We start from the raw sequence: 18,305 nt of genomic DNA, 5'->3' as shown, positions 1-18,305 counted from the left end.
TTTGCCTCAGCTTTATGCTACTGAGCCCCCCAAATTCCTGTCTTGCATCCTTTTTTTTTTTTTTTAGTTTTATTTTATTTTTGGCTGCGTTGGGTCTTTGTTGCTGTGCGCGGGCTTCTCACTGCGGTGGCTTCTCTTGTTGCGGAGCACGGGCTCTAGGCTCGAGGGCTTCAGTAGTCGTGGCTCACCGGCTTAGTTGCTCCGTGGCATGTGGGATCTTCCCAGACCGGGGATTGAACCCGTGTCCCCTGCATTGGGAGGTGGATTCTCAACCACTGCGCCACCAGGGAAGTCCCTGTCTTGCATTCCTGATTGCTCCTCCCTTCTCGGTCTTGTGAAGGACTGGCTGATTTGTACGCATTCAGACACTAACTGAATGACGCCAGCGCCTGCTCTGGGACTGACACCAATTAGATGCAGCTACCACGGCCAGTAGGTATTATGGGGGTCCTGAGAAGCAATACGCCAGAAAGAAGAAAAAGACAAAAGACAGAAAAGCAGAGGGTGAGGGGACTTGCTCATGGGCTACTGTCCATGTACATGTCTGTTTAAAAGAGAACAGGAGATGCAAATCTGAGGGGGTGTTTCTCTTTAAAAATGATAGGGATGCTTCACTTTCTGTAGCAAAATAAATACAGGTGGCAATCTTGTATCTACATGGTCACCTGAAACATAAATGAATGACAGGGCTAATGCAAAAATATTTAAATGCGTAACTGTCAAAAAGAACTGATAAAAAATGAATAATCATATCCATAGAAGTAACTAAGTCTGCCTAGTGAGTGACTGAAAACACAGAGCCAGCTGCTTTGAGCAGATTCAGACAGGATTTTAGGCCCGAGTCCCAGCTCTACACCCACCAACTGTCTGACCTTGGGCAAGCTGTCTGACCTTGGGCAAGCTACCTGACCTCTAGAGCTTCAGTTTCCAAATCTTTAAAATGGGGATGCTTGTACCTGCTCCCAACATTTTTGTGAAGATCAAAGAAGACACTTAGAACAGGGTTTGGCATATACCAAGAGTTCCATAAATACTATCACTCTATACAGACTAACCTATAGTTATACATCAAATACCAAAGCAAAAATCTTAAGGAAAAAACTTTCTGGAAAAGTCTTAAACTTACTTGGTAAGACACTGCATGCCTTGTAGACTGTATCATATTACCTGCTGCTTGTGTTTATTGTAAACAATTTATTTTTATTTCACTCAGCTTAACCTCTAAATTTTAATAACTTAAGTAAAAATCTGTTTAATTAGGAAAATCAACAATTTAAATACTAGAAGCTTAAATAATCAAAACTAAATTTGCTTCACTCACAGACATCACACAACTATTCATGTTTCATTTCTGGAGACAGCTAGAATCTTTATGCTGATGATTTCTGCTTTTTCATTCCTTTATTAAGATGGGTAAGGGTGAAGGAGCCTGCAACAATTGTCATTTGAGGAAGCTGCAACAATGTTTAAATTTTTTCCTTGTATTTCTTCCCTTTCCGTAACAAATAAGGGGGGGGGGGCAATATCAAATTAGTATAATTTTGAGGAAAGTCTGTAAAACAAATTTCTGTAACATCAAATCTGGGTTAGTGGAAATCCCTCTATTAAGGAATGAGGTCATGTCTCTTGCAATGAATCATGTCCATTAAATTTATCTTCTTTTCTGGATACTTTCCTTCCTTCATTTGTTTGTCATTTCCAAATCTCTAATTCTTGTTGATTGCTCAATTAAATGAAAGCACTGATTTTTTTTTTTTAAATTTTGAAGAGGGCACAAAACTGTACCTACAAAATATTATCTATATCAACGCGTGTGCTTTTAACTCTACAATTTTTCCTATTCAGTTTTTTTAAAAAAGCAAATACCGACTTAATTTTATTCAAAACTCTCCAAACATTTTCCATTTCTGTATCTCTTATTTCATGTGTGTCTTCTCTCCTTTGCCACCTTCCTACGCCTTTGATACTGGGAACAAAATAGGAAAGATGGTTATTCCTTATTATAATATTCTGTTACCTAGAAAACTTCTTTAGGATGAAAGAAAACCTTGCTTTTCACATTGACTAATAACTGATTGACCTCCGTACATTTCTCTACTGCTCATTTTCCTTTATGCCAAAATTACTAAAAGATTACAACTTCACTTAAATAACTCCCACATATTTTCAAAGACAATCTTAGGAGAACTGTAATCTCCTCAAGGGTTCTTTAAAAGGTCTCATCTATTCCAAGGCCTTGAGATATGATCCAGTACATAGGATGTATCAGAACTTTACGCCTAGAATCAGAATCAGAGTTATTTTTACAATGGAAGCAAACTTGGAAAGCGACCAGTCCAGCGTAAGGACACTAAGACCTAGAGAAGCTGCACTTCTAGAACAAGGTTGTTTCCTATATACATGTATGTATATATGATATACATATTGCTTAAATTTTTATAAAGGATATTCAGAGGAATTATCATAGATCCTAATTAAAGAAATCTTGAAGACAAAACAGCCGTTTTTATAACTTGGCGCTTTTCAATTACCTTAGCATTTTTTATCTTAAAGGAAACCTTTATGTCAAACACAAATGATTTTATTTCCTAGTGGAGATGGTTTTGTATTTTGAAACAGCACCTCGGTTCCATTCTCGGATGCCATGATCTCGTGAAAGTTAGGTTTTCCCACTCCGGGTTCCCACCGCCGCAGGGACTGCGGGCCGGAGGGACCGGGCCGCCCCGGGACCTCGCTGCGCACCCATCTTGCTCGGTGGAAGGGCGGCGGGCAGAGACAGAGACGGCCGCGACCAGACAATGTCCTGCATTCACAGGGGCCTCGGCCAATCACAGGCCGGCGCCTTCCGGCCCCGCGCGGCGCCACCGGCCACGCTCGGGCCGGAGGAAAACCTGGCCTCCGGGCGGCCTTCTGCGGCCATCCCGGGGCGGGGCGCCGCGCTCCGCCTGCGCTCCGTCCGGAGCAGGGGGCCCGGGGCGGCGGGCGCCGCGGCGCCCCCCGGGGCAGGGGTCGCGCACGGAGGGCAGGACGCACCGCCCCCTCTGGCTCGAACGCGGCGCTGTCCCTTTAAGACGAGCCTCCTCCCGGGCCGAGAAACGCGTCGGCGGCCCCGCCGCGGGGGGCAGCGACATCCGGGCTACCGGGCTGGCGACGACGACGGCCCCTTGGGCAGCTCCCAGCCCCTGCGGGACGCCCGGCTGGCCGCGGCTGGGGGGCGCCGCCGGGGCGTGCGGGGGCCTTCGGCGCCACGTGAGCACCCCAGCCCCGGAGCGCCCTGCCGCCGCCCGCCCCCACCTCGCTGTCGCCTGGCCCCGGACGCCTGGGCCCGGCACGCGGGTCACGGACGCTTCGCTCTCGGGGCCGCGCCGCGCGCGTGCCCACGTTGGGCCCGCCCCACCTCCTGCGCGTGCACGGGGGGCGGGGCGCCCGGGAGGCCACCAATCAGCGTCGGCCGGCCCAGGACCGCCTCTGAAGTCCTCGCGGGGGGCGGCGCGGGAGGCAGAACTTCGTGGGGGGCGCGGCGCCGGGAGGCGGGCGGGGGAAGCGGGAGTGCGGAGCGGCTGGGAAGCCGGGCGCGGAGGCCACCGGCTCCGACTCAGAAGCTCCGCGGAAGTGAAAGGGCGGGAGCGGCGGGGAGGGGCGCAGGCCGCGCGTGAGAACCGGAGCGGGCGAGCTGGAGGAGGGGGGCGGCGCCGGGAGCAGGTGGTGAGGCCGGAGGGGGGAGGGGAGGGGAGGGGGCGAGTGGGCACGTCCCGGAGATTGGAAAACCGGGGATGGACGTGCCGGGTTAATGAGCATAAAGCCAGGATCTGTCAAGGCTTATTTATGCAGCACAGAGAACTAAAAGAAGTTGTGTACTTACTGGTGAGATAGGCTCTAAGATTCTCCTCTGTCCGAGTTTTTCTAAAGAAAAGTGGTTACATATTTTTAATGTCTGGTAGTATTTGTTAAAACCGAAAGTTGATCACAATATTTCATCGTGGGAGTTGGGGGGAAAAAAGGAACAAAAGGCATTTTAAAACTCATTTCTGTGATCTCTTCTACCGAACATTTGGGGAAGAATATATGTTTCAGCCATCGGATACACTGAGTTAATTTTTAGGGTAGAGTAGGGGGTGTATGTGAACGTGAACAAACCCGTACTCCGAAGTCTCATTTTCCTCACCTGCAAAATGAAAGCCATGAACTCCTCTGACTAATCGCGCAGCGTGTTTTGTGATTCGATGTATATTTGAGGAAAAAGACAACATAAGCATTGTCCGGTCGCACGGGAGGGATTCCCCGGGCAGGCGTTCTGGGCCACCTTCTCCTCTGGATGGTCTCGTCCACTCGCAGAGCGTCGTCCTGCTTCCAGCCGACCCCATCCTGAGGTCCAGGCATAGTTAACTTGAGTGCCACGGAAATCTCATCATCTGTGTGTCCTAAATGGAGCTCCGCACCTCCCCTCCAAACTTCCCGTGTTTCCCATCTCGGCAACTGCATCACGATAGCTTGGTCCTCAGCCCCTCACCCCGTCCTCCAGTCATTAAGCCCCAGGACCCGTCTTACTTCCGTGCTTCTGGTCGCCTGTTGGTCGCCCCTGCCATGCTCTGGCTTCTTCCGTGCAGCACCGGCGTCTCCCACCTGGATTACCGTTAGTTACCTGCTCACTCGTCTCGGTCTCGGGTTTTGCCCTACCCCCGTCTCGACATTGCAGCCAGAGAGACACTTCACTGCAAAGTAAATCGGATCGTGTTACCCGCGTTTACACTCTTTTAGGGGATGTCTGTCGCCCTCGGGATGAAGTCCTATCTCCTTAAATTCTCTTTATAAGGCCCTCCTAATCCTGTCCCCTGCTGGATCTTTGACCACCGGCCACTCCTCCCACCCGTCCCCAGTTCCAGCCTACCTGAACTGCTTTCCGTTCTCTCAACATGCCCAGTCCTCTCCAGCTTCCGCAGCCCTCCCCGCCCTCCTGCTTTCCTGAGAGGTGGCTTCCTTCCTTTCCCTCACCTCCTTCCCCAAAGTGAGAATTAGGGGCGCCCATCGCACGCCTGCCTCTGCAGCAAACCATAGCCGTGAAGTGCAGTCACTTGTCCTGCCCTTCAAAGCAGGGGCTGCGTCCTGCTCAACATTGTTCCCAGCTCCTAGGCTACACTGGTCCAGAGCCCTTTTAGAATACACAGTGATGGGCACAGGAAACCGGTAGCCTTAGGTGTCTGCTGATAGATTCATTTTATATTGCTGTATTTTTCAGTTTTGAATTCCTCTTCTTAGTTACAGGTTTCTCTATAAGAGAAACATTTTTAAAAAACAATAAATTTTACTTAAACCAGTGTGATGTTTTTGTCACAATTAACTATAAATCTCTTGTAGCAGAAATAGTGTGTGTGGTTTGTGAAATGAAACTCTGGACCAGTAGCTGCTGTTCAATGCAAATGGGCAGAAGTGGGTTAAATGGGTTCCTTTTAAGGTCAGACTCTGAATCTTTAAAACTGAGCTGAAAGTAATGCCCCAATAATGACTGAGGGAAGGCGTGGGAGGAAAGAGTAGCTGAGAGTTCTGGTTCCTTGTTTATTATTATTATTAATTTTTAGGATAGCATTATCCGTATGTTAAGAAATTGCTCTGAAACTGACTTTAACAAACAACTCCTGATACACTTAATATTTTTCTTTTGCTTACATGAGATGTCTGTGTAACAAATTGAAATTCTCATTTTCCTTGTGTTCATTCACTTGGAGCTCACAATGCTAACATATGCCCATTTAGATCTGTAGTATTTCTAAACACCACCCTGCTACACATTTTCCAATAAAGTTAAACAAGAATTCTTTGTTGAGAGATGTAATATTTGGAGGGAGGATGGGGGAATAAATCTTAACTACTACAAATTGTTTCCCTTCAGCCTTACTCTGAAGGAGATCCTTGTTGGTTTTCTCATTACTGTACAGCTAGTCTGTTGACTTTTTTTACACTTTGGTGGAAGGGAGTGGAATTTAGTAAGAAATAAAAATTTTTTTTTAAAAAGAGAAGGTAAGTTTGTTTCTTTAGTGAAATAAGCAAAAAACTGAAATTATATAAAAGTAAAAGTAAGTAATGTATTTAAAGTATTTAAAGCAGAAAGATATTCATTATAATTATTTACTATTTCTACAGAGAAGTATTCTCTCAGCATGTACCATGTCTGTTTACAGGACACGCCAAGTGATTATTATAAACAAATGATAAGGAAAAAATAAATGCGGGAGAAATGGCCTCTCTCTTGTGTATGTAGGTTTGGATAATTTTGAGTTCAGAAAACATTTTAGATACTGTGATTTGGTAAAAATCCTATAAGTACGTTTTACCTACATTTTAGCTAATTGTGTTTTTTTTTAGTTTTTAAACCTTTTAAAAAATCTTATTTCCAAACCATAGAGTGGTAAAGGATTTTTAAAAAACTGTTTATAGTGAAACATTTTTTTTTAAATAGCTACTTTTTAAAAAGACTTTTTACATTGGAGTATAGCCTATTAACAATGTTGTGATAGTTTCAGGTGTACAACAAAGTGACTCAGCCATACATATACATGTATCCATTCTCCCCCAGACTCCCTTCCCATCCAGGCTGCCACATAACATTGAGCAGAGTTCCCTGTGCTATACAGTAGGTCCCCATTGGTCATCCTTTCTAAATACAGCTGTATGTACATGTCAATCCCAAACTCCCCAACTATCCCTTCCCTCCACCCTTCCTCCACCCTACAACCACAAGATCATTCTCCAAGTATGTGAGTCCATTTCTGCCCTATAAATACGTTCATTTGTGTCATTTCTTTTTAGATTCAAGCAATATCATACGATATCCCTCTCTGTCTGCCTGACTTACTTCGTTCAGTATGACAATCTCTAGGTCCATCCATGTTGCTGCAAATAGCATTATTTCATTATTTTTTATGGCTGAATAATATTCCATTGTATATATGTACCACATTTTTTTTAACATCTTTATTGGAGTACAATTGCTTTACAATGGTGTGTTAGTTTCTGCTTTATAACATAGTGAATCAGCTATACGTATACATACATCCCCATATCCCCTCCCTCTTGCGTCTCCCTCCCACCCTCCCTACCCCACCCCTCTAGGTGGTCACAAAGCACCGAGCTGATCTCCCTGTGCTATGCGGCTGCTTCCTACTAGCTATCTATTTTACATTTGGTAGTGTATATATGTCCATGCCACTCTCTCACTTCGTCCCAGCTTACCCTTCCCCCTCCCTGTGTCCTCAAGTCCATTCTCTACGTCTGCGTCTTTCCTGTACTGCCCCTAGTTTCTTCAGAACCTATGTACCACATCTTCTTTATCCACTCCTCTGTCGATGGACATTTAGGTTGCTTCCACATCTTGGCTATTGTAAACAGTGCTGTAATACATGCACTGGGGTGCATGTATCCTTTCAGACCATGTTGTTCTCCGGATCTCTGGAGGGGGATTGCAGGGTCATGTGGTAGCTCTATTTTTGTTTAAAAATAGCTACATTTAAGAACATATCAGGAATTCCCTGGCAGCCCAGTGGTTAGGACTCCGTGCTTTCATTGCAGAGGGCACAGGTTCAATCCCTGGTCGGGGAACTAGGATCCCACAGGCTGCGCAGCCTAAAAAAAAGTAAAAAATAAATAAATAAAAAGAGCATATCTACAATGACATACATTTCGGCCTTATTTAAGCATGTCAAACCTGATTAGGTGACCACTTGAGAGAAACACACGTTGAAGATGAGATCTAAGATTGCCAATTGCTACATCTGTTGGTTTTAGCAGAGATTTCAAGTTAATTGGGCATTGAAAATAAACCATCGGCTAGTCGAGATATGCAGATAGTGATGACCAGCAGAGTGGAAAGAGGGTGGGATTTGGAATTAAAAGACTCAGGTCTAAGTCAGATAGCTTTATACCTTCTGCAAGTTATGTCTGAGACCTACTTTCCACATTTATAGATTGGGCAACTATTTATCATCTTGACTACTGTGTATGTGAGGGTCAGGTGAGGGTAATGCATCCTGCCAGCCTTGAAACACTGGATAAGTCGTAGTTACCGGTACTGTCCTACACATCCTGCTTTGGAATTGGAGACATTTACTTGTCATGGAAATCGTAAAATTGTGTATTATGTATATATATATAAATCTAAGAAGGAAATAAATTACTTTTTCATAAACTCTGACTCCCTAAGGAGGGTTCATATATACTTGGCATTTGTTCATGGATAATAGCTGGTATTAGAGACAATTGGGGCACTGTATATAAAAAATAATGATTGTAGTAAGGGTACAGAGCATTCTGGTACAGTCTAGATTTCGTTTTGCTCTGTGTAGAATGCAAGCAAGGTGATATGTGTGTGTGTGAAACTGATAAGAATGGATAAAGAAAAATAAGGCAAATATTTAATGAAGTATATCTTATTCAGTGCTCACTGTCAATGACTAAAAAAGGAAGATATTCTTTGATGACAGTATTTGTTTGTTATTATTGACCCATGATAAATCTGGAGGATAAAGTAGCAAAGTGGCAAAAGAAGCACTTCCATTATCCTTGACTCCTTCACCCAAGTTTGAAATATTTGGCCAGCGGTTAATCATCCTCCCCAGGTTTGACTGAGAACTTACGTGCAGAAAGCTAGAGTGTACACAATGTGGAGGGTAAAATAAATACAAAATGCATTTTCTCTCAGGGAAGAATTCTGAGAAAGAAAAGAAACAAAGACCTAGACATTTGTAAGTGAGCTTACACTCTTTGCCCGGGAGGGAGGCTGGATGGGCAACTTCCCGCTGCCTCTAACCAACCCCACCAGCAAGCAGAGGAGGTGACTCCTGCCTGAATACAACACTCTCAGCCTCTGCCCTTCTACCCGCATTCTCTTGCGTCCTAACATTGTCCATTTTCTAAAGTTGCCCGTTAAAATAGAAATCTCCCTGGGAGGGGTGTAGCTGGCACTAGAAGCTAACGCCTAAATAATCTGTTACCTGCTCAGCAGAGATGGTTCTTATCCTGCTGAGACCAAGAAAGGGAACGAGATGGACACATGAGAGCACGTGAACAGCCAAGGTGGAAAGGAAGGATGGATGACCCATAGAGAGGGGACCCAAAAGCACGTTGATAGTTTTGCCCGGGGCCGTCCCTCCAGCTCCGTTTCTGTGCAGGTGTGACATGGTGCCTTGGGGTTCCAGCCTCTGTTCTCCGGCTTCCAGATCTCTGCATCTGGTGCTACCCATCGTCCTTGACTGTCGTGGGATTCAGCTAGATTCACACTAGCTTCATGGTAAACATGACACTAGAAGAAAAAGCAGCCTGAAGGTCAGAAGACCTGAGTTCTTTGTGACTTTGAGCCATTCAGACCTGCTACAGACTTCAATTTCCACATTTGTAAAAAGGAGAGAGTAGATTACATTCCTATTCTGCTCTGGGTTTCTCTCTCTCCCTGCTAACTTCTCTCCCAACTCTTTTTACTATAATTAAGCTTCTATCACTGGTGGTAGAAAAACATGGCAGCTCCCAAAAGGTGGAAACAACCCAAATGTCCATGGATGAATGGATGAACAAAATGTGGTCTATACATACAATGGAATATTATTCAGCCTTAAAACGGAAGGAAATTCTGAGCCATGCTACAACATGGATGAAACTTGAAGACGTTATGCTGAGAGAAATAAGCCAGGCACTAAAGAACAAATACTGTATGATCCCACTTTCATGAAATACCCAGTCAAATTCCTAGAGGCAGAAAGTAGAACAGAGATTACCAGGGGTGGAGAGGGAGAGGGTTTGGGGAGTTACTGCTTAATGGGTACGGAGTTTTAGTTCAAGATGATGAAAAAGTTCTGGAGATGGACAGTGGTGATAGTTGCACAGCACTGTGAATATAATTAATGTCACTGAACTGTACACTTAAAAATGGTTAGAATCGTACATTTTGTCTTGTGTATATTTTACCACAAAAAAATTTTAAACAAACAAATCTGGATGTGTGCAGTGGGAAAATGGCTGAGGACCTGTTTGTTTGGTCTGCCTGGTGCCTTGCACCTGACTTTTCTGTGTGGCTGTTTGAGTTTTGACCCAGCCTCAGTCTTTGCCCGCATGGCAAGACCCCCTCGGTATCCCTCTCCAGGGAAAGCTGCTCACTCTCCCTCAACGTACAGGTCTCTCCTGGACCTGACCTGGTATCGGCATTGCCACAGCTCTTCCCAAGCAGAACCCTGAGCTGTGGCCTCCGCCACCCTGTGGAGCCGTCACTCCAGACTTGAGTGTGGCTCTCCCGCGTCCACTGAGGACGTTGCTTGGAACCACCCTGCCTCTCAAGTGCTTCCATGTGTAGCCTGTATCCACAGCCTCCATCCTTTCCCGTGACCTCATGGAGACCCCACCCGTCAGCCTCTCTCTCCCCAAGCACCCACTCCGCCTCTTGGGGGGTGTCCACACTTGTGTGCACTGGGACCCGTGCACGTCGGCTGATGGTCTGCAACCCCAATCGAGCCCAAAGTGAAGTCCATCAGGACTTTCCTGCAAGTCTGTTGGTGACTTCCTCTTACACTCTGTAAAACTGCCCTCTCTTTAAGTCTCATTCCATTTCACTCGAGGCCCCTGCTAATGCATGGTACGGGGCCCTGTTTTCTCATGTCCCAGCCTAGTTCTGCATGAACAAACCTCGTTTTTAACTGCTCTTTTTGCAGCGCTCCAAAAGTGCTATGCTCTCTCTGCTCCAGGTTTCCGCACCAGCAGATCCCGCCGCCTGGCATGCTGTTCCTGCCGTCTTCTTTGTCTAACAGACTCCTACGCATTCCTCAGGGCTCAGCTGGGACCTCATCTCTGAGAAAGCAGGTGCAGGCCCCTCCCTCGTGCTGCAGGAGAAGCATGTGTGCCCACAGCCCTCTCTGCTTCTTCCTCCCATCATACTCGTATTACAACTTCCCCAGATGTGAGATTCACGAGGGCAGGGACCGTGACATCTTCATAATGGCATCCTCCCAGTCTGATACAGGGCCCAACACAATACAGTTGTTGAATAAGTCGCTGAATATACTTTTAAGAACACATTGTTATAGGTTTGGTCTAACTGATGATAATTTGGCTTATAATTTTATTTCTATAATTTTATTCTCTTCTTATAAATATTGTCATTACCTTTTTTTTTTTTAAAGTTATGTTTATGTGAGATGGGTCTCTTTTTTTTTTAATTTAAATTTTTTTAATTTTTATTTTTGGCTGCGTTGGGTCTTTGTTGCTGCACGTGGGCTTTCTCTAGTTGTGGTGAGCGGGGGCTACTCTTTGCTGTGGTGCGCGGGCTTCTCATTGCGGTGGCTTCTATTGTTGCAGAGCATAGGCTCTAGGCGTGCGGGCTTCAGTAGTTGTGGCACACGGGCTCCGTAGTTGTGGCTTGTGGGCTCTAGAGCGCAGGCTCAGTAGTCGTGGCACACGGGCTTAGTTGCTCCGCGGCATGTGGGATCTTCCCGGACCAGGGCTCGAACCCTTGTCCCCTGCATTGGCAGGCGGATTCTTAACCACTGCGCCACCAGGGAAGCCCGTCATTACCTTTTATGTTATCTTTTTTTTTTTTTTAACCAAAGACTAGTTAATCTTAATACTTGGTATACCAATTAGAATTAGGTTTGGCCAGGGACTTCCCTGGTAGTCCAGTGGTAAAGAATCCGCCTTCCAATGCAGGGGGCGTGGGTTCGATCCCTGGTCAGGGAACTTAGATCCCACGTGCCGTGGGGCAACTAAGCCTGCGTGCCACAACTACTGAGCTCGTGCACCTCAACGAGAGAGCCCATGAGCCACAAACTACAGAGCCCACGTGCCCTGGAACCCACGTGCCACAACTACAGAGCCCATGTGCTCTGGAGCCCGTGCTCCACAACTAGAGAGAGAAAACCCGAACGTCACAACTAGAGAGAAGCCCACACACCGCAACAAAAGATCCCACATGCCTCAACGAAGATCCCACGTGCCGCAACTAAGACCCAACACAGCCAAAATAATAAATAAAATAAATAAATATTAAAAGAAAAAGAATTAGGTTTGGCTGCACATAACAGAAAATCCTCAGATAAGCATTAGCATAAACAAAATAGAAGTTTGATCCCAATTCTGCACAAGTTCAAGTACAGATAGAGTTGGGCTGATATGCATCTCACTCCAAATCTTCAGGGATCAATTCTCTTTCAGCTTCACTTGGCCATCCAGAGGCTGTGCCACTGTCTTTGTGCTCCAAGACAGAGGCTAGGCTGGAATTCCAGGAAGGAATCAAGAAAGGGTGTAGGGTGCACACCAACTGTCTTTCTGGAAGCTCCTCAGACGCTCACATCCAACATTCTTGCTTATATACTTTTGGGCTGGCTCAGTCACACGTAGCTGCAAGGGAGGCTGAGACACACGGTCTTTGTTTTGAGCAGTTGTGTACCCAGCTAAAAATCCCATTGGTATGGAAGAAGAGAGGCAATGAATATTGGAGGACAAAATGAAGGGTAGGCCATGCCTGAGTTTAAAAAAGATATAAATATGTCAGTACCATAATTCAGATGAATCTAGCTTTCAGATGTATTCTTCCCAGCTCCTAATCTCCTTTGTTGAAAAGTCATGACATTTATTATTTTTGTCATTTATTTATTTAGGCTGCGTCGGGTCTCTGTTGCGACACATGGGATCTTTTGTTGCGGTGTGCGGGCTCTGTAGTTGTGGCGCACGGACTTAGTTGCCCCGCGGCATGTGGGATCTTAGTTCCTCAACCAGAGATCGAACCTGTCTCCCCTACATTGGAAGGTGGATTCTTAACCACTGGACCGCCAGGGAAGTCCACAGTCATGACATTTAGACTCAGGAGTTTTCACGTTAAGCAAATCCCTAAATTTCCAGGTTTTCTCCTATTACCAGGCAATGAAAGAAACAAGTGCTATCACTGTGTCCTTAGGATGAGGCTCAGAGGTGGGGGAGAGGGGGTGGAGGTGAGGGGTGTCAGCAGAGAAAGGGCTCAGTAGGAACAAAGGCAGGATGTCATGTTTTAACACATCTTGTCTAGCCCCTGAGTCTCACGGGCCAGCTGGGCTTTGTCCTGTTTCTCCCTGGCTCGGCTGGCTCTCTGGGGCATGTTCCTGGCCCTTCCCATCCTGGAGCACCTGCAGTTCCACCCCGGGAAGCTGGAGGTCTCTGCTCCTCCACGGGCCACTGTGGACGCCCTTCTCCAATCACCCAAGAGGTGGTGTCATCAGAGGCCACAGTCTCTGCCACTGGACAGGCTGCAGATGCTGCTTGCAGGGGACCCCAGTCTGCACTACAAACCTGCTCTTCCTTGTAACCAGCCGTGTAGCCTCAGACACCAGCCCACATGGCAAGCCCTTCACTCACCTAGTCTCTCTTTCGCTCTCATTCCAACCTTCTCCCTCCTCCATCTGATCTTTTTTCCTTCCCTTATTTTTCCTCCCTGCCAGTCCCTTCCAGCGTCCTCGGAAACCCTGATTGCTCTCACGGCTTTGTCCTGTGTTTATCCTCCAAGCCGAACGCACTGTAAATCACCTCCCCTGAATCTCTAGTCATGGCAGGGCTGGCCCTCCTTCTCTCCCCTGCAGCTGAGGACACCGCTCCGGGCTCAGCATCCTCCATCCTCCATCCTCCCTCCCCGCAGGCTTCTTCCTCTCCTCCTGCAGACTTGCGAGAGCTCCCATACCTTGAGGAAGGGTGCTCTTGTCTTTGCCGCTCTATCCCTTTCCTTTCTTTCGTCGCCGATAAGGAAATACAGAGCATCCAGTGCTCCCAGTGTTTCCTCACCGCCCCTAACTCGATTCCTTGTCGTCGGGTGGCACGCGCCACATCTTTCTGGTCATCAGTGACCTCCAAACGACCTCACCCGATGAAGGCACCAGATTCCTGGATTAGAACACGACATTAAGGTCATTGTCTTTCCATCAAAATTTGCTCTTGCCTTCCATCACACTACATACTCTGGTTCTTTTCTTACCTTTTATGACCACTCTGATAAGCAATGAAACATCAATGCTAACAGCTAGTGTTTAATGAGCACTTATTTTGTGTCAGGCAGAAGGTAAGGTGCCTTATATACATCATTTCCTTTAACCCACAGAGTACTGACTCTGTGAGGGAGATGCAGTTATTATCCCCACTTTACAGATAAGGAAACCGAGGCTTGTCGGTGTACAGAGGTCAACAATGTGCTCATGATGACAAAGCTAGTAAGAGTTAGAGCTAAACACAAACACACGTTTGCTGAATTCCAAACCAGGACGGCATACTGCTTCTACTCCACCTGTTGTTCCTCATTTCCCAATTTCACCTTAAATATGAGACTTTCCTAGGACTTTCTGTTCTGGACTACCTGCTCCCTGTCTATAGACATTTACTTTTACAAAGCAGTGTTCTTTCATGGAGTGAACACTCTCTTTTATTCATTTATTCTTAACCTCTTTATTATGGAACATTTAAACACACAGAGAGAGAGAGAGAGAGAATTGTGTAGTGACCCCTCCCCTGCCCCCAGGCACCATCACCCAAGTCCAACAGTCATCCATGTATAGCCGTACCTGTTTAATCTGTACCCCGCCATTCCTCATACCCCACCACTGGATTATTTTGAAGCAAATCTCAGAAATCATATCAGTTCATCTGTAAATATTCCAGTATATTATTTAAAATATAAGGACCCTTAAAAAAAAGCCTCGGGGCTTCCCTGGTGGCGCAGTGGTTAAGAATCTGCCTGCCAATGCAGGGGACACGGGTTCGATCCCTGGTCTGGGAAGATCCCACATGCCGCGGAGCAACTAAGCCCGTGAGCCACAACTACTGAGCCTGCGCGTCTGGAGCCTGTGCTCCGCAACGGGAGAGGCCGCGACAGTGAGAGGCCCGCGCACCGCGATGAAGAGTGGCCCCCGCTCGCCACAGCTGGAGAAAGCCCTCGCACAGAAACGAAGACCCAACACAGCCAAAAATAAATAAATAAATAAATAAATTTATAAAAAAAAAAAAAAGACTTAGCCAGTATCTTCTTTAAAAAAAAAAAAAAAAAAAAAAAAAAGCCTTAACCACAAAAACATAGATATGTCTAAAAATGAAAAAGGATCCCTTAATATCAGCAAATATCCAATCAGGTCATATTTCCTCAGTTGTCTCATAAATTTTTTAAAGAGTTGCTTTGTTCAGATCAGGATCCAAACAAGGTCCACACATTGTACTCTTTAAATCACCCTTAATCATTTGATTCCCCTTTTTTATTCCCCTGCACCACCTCGGTGCTCAAAATCCACATTCTGGATTTTGCTGATCTCATCCCCATGGGGTTGTTTAACACGTTGGTCCCTCCACCCACCCAAATTTCCAGTAAACTATAGTCAAATCTAGAGGTGTGAGCTGATTCAAGTCCATTTTTTTGGCAAGATGATTTCAAAGTTGAAATGCTGTACCTCCATCAGGAATCTCATTTATTTAGATGGCTTCCAAGTCTGTGTCCAGCTTCATCCCTTTATCTTCAGCTAACAGATATTTGGCCATCATCTCAAAATCAGCACATCTAAAAACAAATTTGTCTTCCCCCACACAAGCTTTCCCTCTTGACGCGGTCTCTGTTTTGGCCATTTCTATTGTCCTTTTAAATGGCTTGGGCTCCTAGTCTCAGGGCCGCCCTCCACTTTCCCTTGGCTCCCATATTCAGTCACAAAGACCCTCCAGTTCTCTCTCTATAGGGTGTTAGCATCCTTGCCCCTTGATTCTGACACCCATTGCCCTCATAAAGGCTTAAAAAATATTACAATACCCTCCCCCCACTGGTCTCTCTTTCCTCAGTTCCACTTCGTAAACTGACACTGGACCAAGGTCATACCTGACATCTTCTTTTAGTGTTGAATATTGGAGAGTCAAACAAACACTTACTCAAGCAGTGGAATAAGGCAAAGCTTCTTTCTGAGGATAATCCTGGATTTGTCTCAAGGGACACCTATGGCCCTCGGGGGAAGGCAAAATTGCCTGTCACCCTGGCAAAACCCTGCTTGCTAGCTTTCTCGGCTTTCCTGGTAGGGTGTTCACACTTGTGTTTGTCTGTTCCCAAAACATGTGCCTGGCCTTCAACCAGTAATACAGATTGCCAGCCACTTAGGCTCTGCCCTCATGTAAACCCTCCCTCTGGCTCTAATTACAAGCCAAACACACAGACACCCAACAACACAAAGAACTCCCAGTGGAGAGAGAGGGGACATTCAGGGAAAATTCTCTAGGAGACATGGTATCTATCCACTCTTCCAAGAACTTTGTTAAGGTAAGATCAGTGACCTTCTGCATCCTGGATGACTTTCAACCAAGACGCTCTTGAACATGACCCTGCTGACACGGCTCCTGCTAGGGGACACAACTTACCACCTTCCATGAGAATTCCCATGTGACACTTTCTTGTAAAATTCGACAGAAAGAACTGGTTTTCAAAGAGCTGCTATGACATCCTTCTATCCATAGGAAAAGCTATGGATTTATACTTTCACTTTTTACCCTGGCCATCAGGAGGCTCAGATATTTGCAAAGCTCAATAACCGGTTAATGTTTTTGGTTAGGAATTTTATATTTTCTCCGAGGTCCTGAGTTCAGATTCTATTTCTACTTTAATAATTTTGTGCTGTTAATTATCTTATAAGCTTCTTAAAATGCATTTTGGAATGAGCCAGTGTATACCTTAAGTAAATAAAATGCTACTACATTTCTCCACCCAGGCAAAGGTCAATTGATTTACCTCATACGACTCCAAGTTTGCTTATTCTGTGCCTTCTGATTGGAATGCTGCCCCATCCTACTGTCCCACCAGCACCCCCCTCTCCCCAAAGCCCACCCACCCCAGATACCTCAGTTCAAATGTCCTCTCCTCCCCCATGAACCGTCCTGACTGCTGCAGCCTAGAACAAGCTTTCCTTCCTCTGAGAGCCTTTCATGTTGTTTGTACACTACTCATTTACTACTTCCCATGCACTCTCTTTTATTGTTAGTTTTATAAACATTTTTTTAAAATTTGAAGGTAACTTGTGCACACAGTAGAAAATTCAAACAGTACAAGACAGTTGCACAGGAAAAAGGTATTTGTCATCCACAATTGCCTCAGAGACGACTATTGCTAGTCCTTTGTGTATCATTCCAGACACACCTATGAATTTATAAACACACACATGAATGTACATATATGCACACATATAGGTACATATATGTATATGTGTGTGTACTTATAAATCCTTCTGTCCTTTTTTCCACAGCTATGAACATACCATATACATTCTTCTGCATCTAGACTCTTTTTCTGGTGGTGCCCCATGGCTTGCGGGATCTTAGTTCCCTGACCAGGGATCGAACCCTCGGCCCCTGCAGTGGAAGTGCAGAGTCTTAACCACTGGACCGCCAGGGAGGTCCCTAGACTTTTTTTTTTTCATACAACAGTATAGCTTGGAGATTATAGCACATCAGTACATAAATATCTACCTCATTCTTTCTAATACCTGTGCAGCTTCTATAGTAAAGATAAACCGGAATTTATTTGATTAGTTACGCCATCACGGCCCATGTCTCTCTGATTAAATGTGCTCTTTGTGAGGGCAATGGAAGGAACATATCCACATTTAGTATAGTCCTCCACAGATCCAGAGTATGGTACCTTCCACGCAGGAAAAACTTAATGAATAACTGATTGTCAACTTTTATCAGTAAATAGTCAAGCAGAAAGTAATTCTACTTTACACAAATGTTTTAGGAGTAACTTGGGAAAGTCTTATAGCACTAGCCAGTCAACCACGTCCATCTTTCACTGGCACTTGCCATGGTTTAGGCTTGACTTTGAGATATACTAGGTCTCAGCTGATGAAGATGGGGCTGAGGGGGCCTGAGCCTGTGGCGGGGCTTCCAGGGAGGCACTGGATCCTGCCAAGGCCCCACGTCCAGAGTCAGGAGCAGGGAATCTGCAGGACCGAGAGAAGCACCCCAAGGAGAGAGCGCGGCGGTGCACCTGGGAGCCAGTCTCTGTTCTGCTCATGGGGGGTGAGGCCTTCACCAGGCAGTGGGCGAAGGAACTGGCTTGAAGTGCTCTCAGGCAAGGAGGACTTACAAAGTGCCAGGACCTCCGCTGGAGGGGTCTTAGTCTTAAAAAAAATGAGGCTACACCCATCTTCATAGATGTGTTATGCATACAGCTACAAGGTGGAAACAGTCCAAGTTTCCATTGACAGAGGAATGGATAAAGAAAGTGTGTCTAACATGCACCCCAATGTTCACTGCAGCACTGTTTACAATAGCCAGGTCATGGAAGCAACCTAAATGTC

The 18,305-nt window shown here is 45.8% G+C and overlaps 1 long non-coding RNA gene across 2 annotated transcripts; it reads right to left on the bottom strand.

The window, feature by feature from the left end:
• Positions 1 to 7,131: 7,131 nt before the first annotated feature.
• On the bottom strand, positions 7,132 to 16,016 carry LOC132351906 (uncharacterized). 2 transcript variants are annotated; one of them, XR_009498514.1, is made up of 3 exons: positions 15,892 to 16,016; positions 8,985 to 9,292; positions 7,132 to 7,617 (listed from the first exon to the last, which is right to left on the bottom strand). It is a non-coding gene; the product is annotated as an uncharacterized LOC132351906 (long non-coding RNA). The 2 variants fall into 2 exon arrangements; XR_009498515.1 differs by lacking the exon at positions 15,892 to 16,016 and adding an exon at positions 10,663 to 10,898.
• Between the last annotated feature and the right edge of the window lie 2,289 nt (positions 16,017 to 18,305).

This window comes from Balaenoptera ricei, chromosome 17 (genome assembly GCF_028023285.1).
Source record: "Balaenoptera ricei isolate mBalRic1 chromosome 17, mBalRic1.hap2, whole genome shotgun sequence".
NCBI classification, from domain to species: Eukaryota; Metazoa; Chordata; class Mammalia; order Artiodactyla; family Balaenopteridae; genus Balaenoptera; species Balaenoptera ricei.
The sequence above is the reverse complement of the archived record's forward strand: the minus strand, read 5'-3'. Positions and strand labels throughout refer to the sequence as shown.